At 36.0% G+C, this 9,343-nt stretch overlaps 1 protein-coding gene across 2 annotated transcripts in view; it reads left to right on the top strand.

Annotated features, from left to right (window-relative positions):
* The window catches only part of Gtdc1 (glycosyltransferase-like domain containing 1), a 367,853-nt gene that overhangs the window by 10,505 nt on the left and 348,005 nt on the right, over window positions 1–9,343 (top strand). For both annotated transcript variants that reach the window (XM_013517454.1, XM_013517453.1), the window contains exon 2: window positions 1,594–1,912. The gene's annotated coding sequence lies outside the window, so the exon portion shown is untranslated. The remainder of the gene's footprint in view (window positions 1–1,593; window positions 1,913–9,343) is intronic.

Genomic DNA, 9,343 nt, shown 5'->3' with positions numbered 1-9,343 from the left:
TTTTTTTTCCGGTACCGGAAATCGAACTCATGACCTTGCACTTGCCAGGCAGGCGCTGTGCCACTGACCTAAATTCCCAGCCCCCCAAACACGTACTGTCATTGCAATCCAACAGTGTCAGGAGATGCTTCTGTGCCCTACATTATAGAAACAGGATTGTAAAAACTTTAATACATCAAGACAGGCATTCTGGAGTTACGCTCAAGAAAGCAGGTAACTTGGGCATCCAGTGTGAGTGCAGGAGGGTAAATCCTCCCTTAGATGAAGTGAATACTGAAAGTTTGGACCAACTAGCAATAGTGGAGGAAATAACAGAAGAGATGAGATGTTCTGGAGACTTCTCTTAATGATATGTTCCCTTTTGGGGCAGGTGCCAAAAAAGTAAAAATGTTTTCTTGAGTTGGAAAGTCGATCATAATACGTAGAATTGAGCTTTATTGTGTTTTTTGTTTGCTTATTATATTTGTATGAACTGAGTTCAAGCAACAGAATGACAGGTCAGTTGCAAAGAGTGAACTTGTACCAGAGGTTTGAAGGAAAAAGAAAGTAGTGAACTCCAAGAGCAGTCATGGCCAGGAAGAGTAGTGCAGGCCAGGAGAGTACTGAAACATGCAGGCGGTAAGGAGGCCCAGAACAAATCCATATGACAGCATTGCAGCGGGGCTCTTAGGCCAAGGGTGAGGACCGACGATCAGCTGGCACAGTTTAGTCAAAATATTCTGTGAGTCAGCTCATTGTGCTGTGGTCTCTGGCAGGAAATACAGACATTCAAGACGGGTGTCCAGTACAGGAAACCCATTATGGAGGATGGTTGTTATAAAGCAGAAATCTAGAGCCAGGAAAGCTTGGGAACGTGGAAGAGGACAGTGTTGGAGAACTAGAATTCAATGTGAAACTGAGCTCCATGTTGCACCCTGCCCTGTGTCAATATTGATATCTCAAATTGAGGCAAGCCTGAAGCAAAGGGGAGAGCAAAGTGACTGCAGCAGTTTGCATTGGTGGGACAGGGTTGGCCCAGCAAATACTGAGGAATTCCTTGAATAGTTGGGAAGTAAGGCAGGGGAACAATTAAATAATTATAGTTTTCCTACTCACAGTCTTGTGCAGCAAACCCTAGGCAATGCATTATTTACCCACCAAAAAGTTTTGTAGGTCAGGGTTTGGTAAACTTTCTTTATAGGACCAGATAGTAAATATTTTAGGATTTATGGGTCGGGTGGTTCCTGTTGCATTTTCTTAAATCTGCTAATATAACATGAAAGTAGCTGTAGGAAAATAGATATGTGAAAGGAGCATGTGTTGTGTTCCACTAATGCCTTATTTATGGAGACTGAAATTTGAATTTCATATTATTTTCACATACCACAAAATACTAGTTTAAAAAAATTTCAACGATTTAATAATTAAAAAGCCATTTTTAGATCATAACTATATAAGAACAGCGGCAGGCTGGATTTTGGCACACGCTGTCTTACTTGCTGGTCCTTGTTTTCGGAAATAAGTGACTTATCAGTTATGTTGCAGAAAGCTTAGCAGTACTGAAGTAGATGTTCTCTTGGACAATGCTGTTAGTGACACTGTCTTGTTTTATAGGTGACACTGATGATAAAAATCCATTCAAGAATTTAGATGTGACATCTGCAGCAGGTTCAAATCTCCCAGCTATAAGACAAACTGGATACTTCATAAGAATTGCCATCTATTATGCACAGAGAGCCAAAATCGGTTACTGAAATTGTCTGTGTGGTCTGCTTGCTGAGTCCAGTGATGCACTAGTAGACAAAGAAGTTGAAAGAGAAATCTGGCGTATTCTCTGGATGACTGGCAGAGTTTGACACCAACATGGCAGCAAGCCCTACTGTGATTCCAAGGACTTCATGACTAAATAAAAAGAAAAGTGAAAAAAAAATTGGTAATAATGCTTGGTGTGATTGAAGTAAATTTGATCTTACTTGGGAAATATGTACTACATTATCATTCTGTAATGATACATAGTAATTGCCTTGGTAATCGAACTTTAAACATTGTGGCTTTATTCATGAAATGTGTATACTTACACCCTTTAGAATTGGATTCTCTTACTCTAAGGGAACTGTAGGAAGAGTAACAGCTGTTTACTAAATAGGTGAATTTAAGGACTGCGAAGTTTTACTTGGGATTCTTGAAGTTACACTCTCGTGGAGTATTTAAAATATATTTTTATTTCCAAAAAGCCACCTGGAATTTTACAGGAAAACATCTTTTTGAGTAGATTCTTACATTTAATAGAAAATAATAGTAACATACTGCATAGAATTATTGTACATAGTTGAATTCATAAATTAGTATTTTCAGAACTGTTAACTAGTGTCAAGATAATTTAATAGGCAGTTATGATTTGGAAATAACCCTGTGTATTTTTATTAGCTATTGAATCATAAAATCATAACAGCAAAGTAATTTTTGAGCCAAATTGATACTTTATCTGGTTAAGAGTCCCTGCTTTTGGTATATGTGTATTTATATCAAAGCATTACTGGGAAATGAAGTAGTAAAGTAGAATCCCCAAAAGTTGAATCCCAGTTTTCCGTCAGTGAATTCTTAAGATTTTTCTTTCATCTTAGCATTTAACAAAAGCTCTGACAGTTTAGGATATAAAACATAGATTATATTTTATATAACTTGCATAGCTCATCTAGACACAGAAAAGATTCCCTCATGGCTTACCTTGAAATCTTTACTTAAAGCATATACCATTCACTTTGTCAGTATGCCCAGTTATGACTCCGTATTTTTGGTCAGAGAACAGCATAACTAACATAGCTATCCTAAAAGGATGCTGGTTAGTGGAAGTTAGACACATCTAATTTACAAGTCATTTTAGAGGTCAGAATCTTGACAACTCTATGTGTAATTTATTTTATGGTTTTTAAGCCTTTCTTTTTTTGAGTCAGCGCTTGTAACTGAAAGACAGGTATGTTACAGCGTTTTAGTACCTTAAACTCTTGAATCTGGAAGGAGAGGGATGCTTTTGTAGGTGCTTACATCCTAAAATTCTGAGAATTTGAATCACAATGCCATGTCATTTACTTATTACACATAATTGAATTACTGTGTGACTTGAGTTTGGGATTATTGTGATTAATGTTGGAAAAGTTTGCTATTTTCAAACATGTCACTTTTGGAAGGACAACAATTTGTGTGTATGTGTGTGTTTAAAGCAGCAAGCAGCTTTTTACCTTATGGACAGGATATTTTTAATAAGAGATGTGAATTTAACCTTCATGGTCCATTCAGATCAGTAAGTGTGTTGTGGCCTTTTGGAAGCTTTGTATGAGGCAAGGGACAGTAAGTAGATCACTATAGATTGCAGTTATTTTATTTTCCTTTTAAGGTAACTTCCAAAATATAATACGGAAGAGCACATAAATACAGCTTAATATTTTGTAGTTCTTAATGTGTCAATCCATATTGAGTTGAGAGCTATCTCATAAAAGTAGTTTATTGAAGAATGGGTAGTGCTTTTTAATTTGAGAACACAGTTGCAAAATGCATCTGTGTTACATCTTTGAGATGAGGCTGGAGCCCTTAGTTGATTTGTTGATTATAATCAGGAGAAGAAGAAAATTCACTTGTTTAAAACTAGCTTTGAGCTGAATGTGGTGGTGTACACTAGTAATCCCTGTTACTTAGACACTAAGGCAGGAAGATTGCAAGTTTGAGTACAGTCTGAGCAACTTGGCGAGACCCTGTCTCAAAGTAAAAAGTACTGGGCATGTGGCACAGTGCTCCAGGATCAGTACTCAGGTCTGAAAAAACAAAAACAAAACCAGTTTCGTATGAGCAGTCAGAAGATTATTTAGTTTTATCTTTTTCCGTTCTTTTGTGTGGTGCATTCTCATGAATAGCTTTTTGAGATGACAGAACGTTGGGATTTGGAGGATGTTGAGAATTGATAAGATACAGTACATTTTTTTTCTACCAGCTCTGTTTTAGAAAGGAGTTAGTTAGTTGTGATGTGTATAGGATATGAGAAAGGTCTTCAAGAAAGACTTGGAGAAAAATTAATGTAAGGTCAGGGTATAATATGTATTATCTTCATTTTAGTACAGCTGTGAATTTAGGTGGATCCCTCTCCAACCTTTCTCCCTAACTTCATAATCTTTGGTTAAAGCTTTTTTTGTTTTTTCAAGGAGAGCAGGAGATTACATTTTGGATGGAGAAAGTAAGGGTATTCTAGGTAGTGGGTAATTAGTGGAATGTAAGCAGGAGCTTGAGATCTAAATGTGACAGGTAATGAGATCAAAGGTAAAGCTTCTGTGTGTTTGGATTGCTAAGGATGCTAGAGAAAAGTTATCAGTGGAAGGGAATAGTAGGTTTATGATGGACTTTTATCGGAAGCCTCCTGTCAGACATTAAGATATTTTGCAAAAGTTATTTCTATTTCTGTTCACAACCTTGAAAACAGATGAGATGATGCCAGTTTCCTGATGAGAATACTAAAAGTTAAAGGGTACATCCAGTCTTTGAGTAAGATGTGAAATAGAGAATCTAACAGCTAATGGCTTGTTTTATGCTTACAGCTAGTTGTTTAATTTCTTTCTAGTGATTGATAAATGCAGAAATAACATAATCTGAAAGACCAACATATACTGTAGGAAAATACTAAAATTTAACAGCTTTTAACAGGAATGACTTCATGTTGTTATATAATAACTTGGACCCTCCTTGAAAAGCAGGTGTTGTGTCTGGACTCTAGAACTCAACTATCTACTAGGTTGCCTTTGATATTAATACAGTGTTATATACCAGTACTTCTAGGTGTGATGCCATAATAGAAAATCCATGTGTGAAAGGTGGAACAAAATTGAAGTACCATAGAAACCAATGCGTATCATAAGCTGAGTTGCATTAACTCCAAATAGAATGTTTAGAAAAAGTGCTTGAAAGATTTCTTTTTTGAAAAAGTAATGAAATTGATGGGTGTACCCCTTTGTGTTCAGTCTGTTTGGTCAGTTTCCTAGTTTAATAGGTTAATAGTTTAGAACAAAATAAATAAGGTACTGTGCTGAGCATTTATTGGAAAGTAGAGGTGGCTATGATTTGCTGTCCTCAGGAAACATCTTTAACATAAACAGCTAACGTTAATCCATGGCAGAATGACATAGGTGGTCCGCACCTATGTAGCAGTGCTGTGGCAGTGCTGTAGGCCCCTGGAAAGAATGGTGTATATCACTAGGGTTCAGCCGAGGCTGAGTGTGAGTTGGCTCTTGAAAGAAGAGAAGCATATTCAGAGGGAGAAGGCGGCATTTTTTTCTTATGTGAGTGATGAATTATGAATATAGTACGTATATAATTAGGAATGAATAGATGAATGGGAAGCAGTAATGCTCATTCACACTAGATGGGTAAAAAAATTTTACTTAGCAAAGTATTTGTAAGCATGCTCGCTCATGTTACAATTTCAGTAGAGGTTTTGTATCTCTACATGCCATTTGGTGATTTATTTGGTATCTTCCTTTGTGAGACACACTGTGTGTGCGTTATGTTGGAAATGTTACTCACTTTAAAATATGGTTGGTTACAAGCATCAAAACCAAATGTGTAAGTCTAATCACAAAGTCTATTACCTTTCTTGATTTAAAACAGTCAGATGTAGAGATGATTATGATTTTTACATATCCTAAGAAGCATTTGGCAGTGCAGTTAGTTTCATAACATGTGATTGTTTTTTAAAGTGTTCCAAAGTGAGAATGAGTATCTCGATGTTTACCTACAGGAATGTGTTCACATTATTATCTTAAATATGCACTTTAATATCTTAAATATATCTTAAATATATTAAATTAATATCTTAAATATATTAAATATATTTAATATCTTAAATATATCTTATCTATCCATATTACTGTACTTGAAATGTGAAAGTAAAAATAAAGGTGTAAAGTGCCCAGCTGACTTGTACAGATTTATGTAAATCAGAAAACACACAAAAAATCCATTAGTCTCGGTGCTGAGACTCTGATATATTAAATTCAAGAATGGAATATTTCAGCTGGGCCTAAGGGTACATGCCAGTATCCCAGCACTCAGGGAGGCCTCCTCGAGTGCTAGGATTATAGGTATGTACTACCATGCCCAGAAATGGTGTATTTTCCTGAGCAAAAGCTTTACATTTTGACTAAATTGAGTTTATCAGCACTTTTTTTGCGATCTGCACTCTCTGGCCGGCTTTTTTATGTCTAAGCAATCTTTGACTGACACCCATTTGTAAGACCTTTCTCTTCTGTGGTCTTCTAGACATTTTACAGTTTTGTCTCTTCACATAAAATCCATTTTGAGTTGATTTTTGTGTACAGTGTGGAGTAAGGATCCAGGTCTATTCTTTTTGATATTCAGTTCTATTTATTTATTTTTTTATTTAGACAGGATCTTATTACATAGTTCATGCTGGCCTTGAACTTCACATGTAGTGCAGGCTGGCCTTAAACTTGTAGCAATCTCCATGTGTCAGCATGCCAAGTGCTGGGGTTACAGGCATGTAGGCATGTGCTACCATGCTGGGCAAGCTTAATTGGTTGAAAAACTCTGAGTTGCATTGCAACGTTTGTTAAAAATATACTTACCTATGTATAACTTTCCCTAGACTGTAGTATATTGCATGGACATGGGTGTATGTGTGTGTGTGTATATATATATATATATATATATATATATATCATGACAACATCACATTGTTGCATAGTAAGTCTTGAAATCCCATGGTGCAAATGATTTAACTCCATATTTCTTTGGAATTGTTTTGACTACTCTGTGTCTTTCCATTTCTGTCAGTTATAGAAGTGGCTTGTTCGTTTATTCAGAATGCCTATGGGATTTTGGTTGCCATTGCATTGAATTCTATGACTCAGTTTGGGAAGCATTAATATCCAGAAGATACTAACTTACCCATTCCAATCCATAAATATGATATACTTCCATTTGTTTAGTTATTACCTAATTTTTCTTGAGCAGTGTATTGTGGTTTTTGGAGTGCTGGTCAGTTTTTTTTTTTTTTCTTTTGTGGTCTTAAGTATTTATTCCAGGGCCTTCACACTGAGCCACAGTCTCAGCCCTTAATTAATTAATTTTGGGACAGGGTCTCATGCTGTCACGAAATTGCCCATGATGGCCTTGTACTTGGTGGCCTCTTGTCTCAACCTTCAGAGTGCTGAGGTTATAGGCGTGTTCTGCTATGCCTGCTCAATGTGCTGGTCTTTAAAAATTTATCCTAAGTGAATAAAATATATGAATATTTTTCTTATTGAAAATGCTAGTTTTTAAAAATAAAATTTGCAACTTGTCACTGTTAGTGTATAGAAGTACAATCAATTTTTATATGTGGAACTTTTATCCGCTACTTTGCTAATTCATCCACTAATGCTTTTGGGCTGGGATGTTCTATGTATATGACCACAAATAAAGACAGTTTCCTTCCAACTTTCCAATTTTTGTGTCTATTATTGAGCTTTCTTTCTGTATAGTATTTGCTGGAATTTTGGTGGAATTTTGGTGTTAAATGGACGTGATAAGGGTGCACATCCTTGCCTTGCTCCTGATCTCGGGAAAAACCATTTAGATTTTCCCTATTATGTATGATATTGACTTTACTTTTTTAAATATATAACCTTACCAAGAAGAAAAATTTTATTCTTAGTATGCTGAAAGTTTTTACTAAAATTATTGTTAATATTTTTTTGCATGTTTTTTCTTCATGTAATGGGAGAGTAATTTGCTTCTTAAAAAGTTTATTAATTTAGTGAACTACATTGATTGGAGTTTGAGTCTTAAAAACAGGCTTTGCATTTCTCTGATTAACCTTTTATTTAGTCAAGATGTATTATACCTTTATGTTATATTGAATTTGATTTTCTGTGATTTGTAACTGGTTTCTGACTTCGTTTTATGAGGCCCACTTTTGATGAGTGTGTGTTATAAATTGGGTATTTGTGTTCTCTGCAGATTTGTATGTTATAACCCTAACTCTCAATTGTTTTGTTATTTGGAAGTGAATTTTTCAGTAGGAGATTTGATAAGGTCATAAAGACAGGGCCCCTATGATGTCTTTTGCTGCCTTGTGAGAGCACAGTCAGGAGGGAGGTATCTGCAAACCAGGAAGAAGACCCTCTCCAGGGAAACAGAATTAACTGACACCTTGGTCTTTTTAGCCTCTAGAGGTGTTAAGAAATAAATCCTGCTGTTTGAGCCACCTATTTCATTTTGTTACGGAAGTGTGAGTTGACCAAGATGTGTATACGTGTGTGTGTGTGTGTGTGTGTGTGTGTGTGTGTATGTGTGTGAGTGTGAGAGAGCGAGAGACCGAGACCCTTCTAAGATTTTGGTATCAAAGTAAAAAGATATTTCCTCAATGTAGTAAAGTGCATGTAATGTAAAAATGATAGTAAACATCTTTAATGTTGGAAAAGTGGGTGCTTTTCTCTAAGATCAGGAACAGTTGATGCTTAACAGTTCTGTTTAATATTGGAACATCTAGCCAAGACAGGTAAGGAAAACAAATAAAAGCATCCTGACTGGAATGAAATAAAATTATCTCTTTGCAGATTACATAATCTGTATAAGAAATCCTATGGAATCCACTGAAATGTTTTAGAATTCGTACAAGAGCAAGTTGACAGGGTACTACAGCTGTAATATACAGTCTTTAGTTGTATTTCTGTATACTAGCAATGAGCAATCTGAAATTAAGCATACAAAAGCATAAAAAATAAGAATAAACTTAGCAAAAGCAGTAAAAATATTGTACCCTGAGAGCTACAGAAATTAATAGAAGAAAGTACAGAGATAAATGAAAAGACATCCCATATTCATGGATCAGAGAACTTCATATTGTTAATGTGGAAGTACTACCACAAAAATTCTGCAGATTCCACACTCAAAATCCCAGCTGTGGCTTTTTTCTTTTTTTAGAAAAGGAGAAACTAATCTTAAAACATACATGGAGATTCAGGGCACCAAACCAAAACAACCTTGAACAGAACTGAAGAAGTTATTCTTGATAGCAAAACTTACTGCAGAGCTGCAGTATTCAAAACAATGTGATAGACACAAGGTTGGTGCAATAGAATTAAGAATCCAAAAAGTAGACCTGCACTTTGATATTCAGTGATTTTTAACAAGGGCAACACAAGAGTGGGTAAGATAAGCCTGGGAAAAATAATGAGGGACAGAAAGAGGGCTAATGTCTTCACTTATCCCTTGTTGCTTGTGGCTTCTCTTCCTTGTTGTCTTATGCTTGCCATGAGCTGTTTCTCTTTAGTGATGTCCCTCTGCCATGCCACCCTGCCTTGGAGCCAGTCAACTATGG

Source organism: Chinchilla lanigera, unplaced genomic scaffold (assembly GCF_000276665.1).
Source record: "Chinchilla lanigera isolate Chin_1 unplaced genomic scaffold, ChiLan1.0 scaffold00039, whole genome shotgun sequence".
Lineage (NCBI taxonomy): Eukaryota > Metazoa > Chordata > Mammalia > Rodentia > Chinchillidae > Chinchilla > Chinchilla lanigera.
This window is presented reverse-complemented; position numbering and strand designations above follow the sequence as displayed.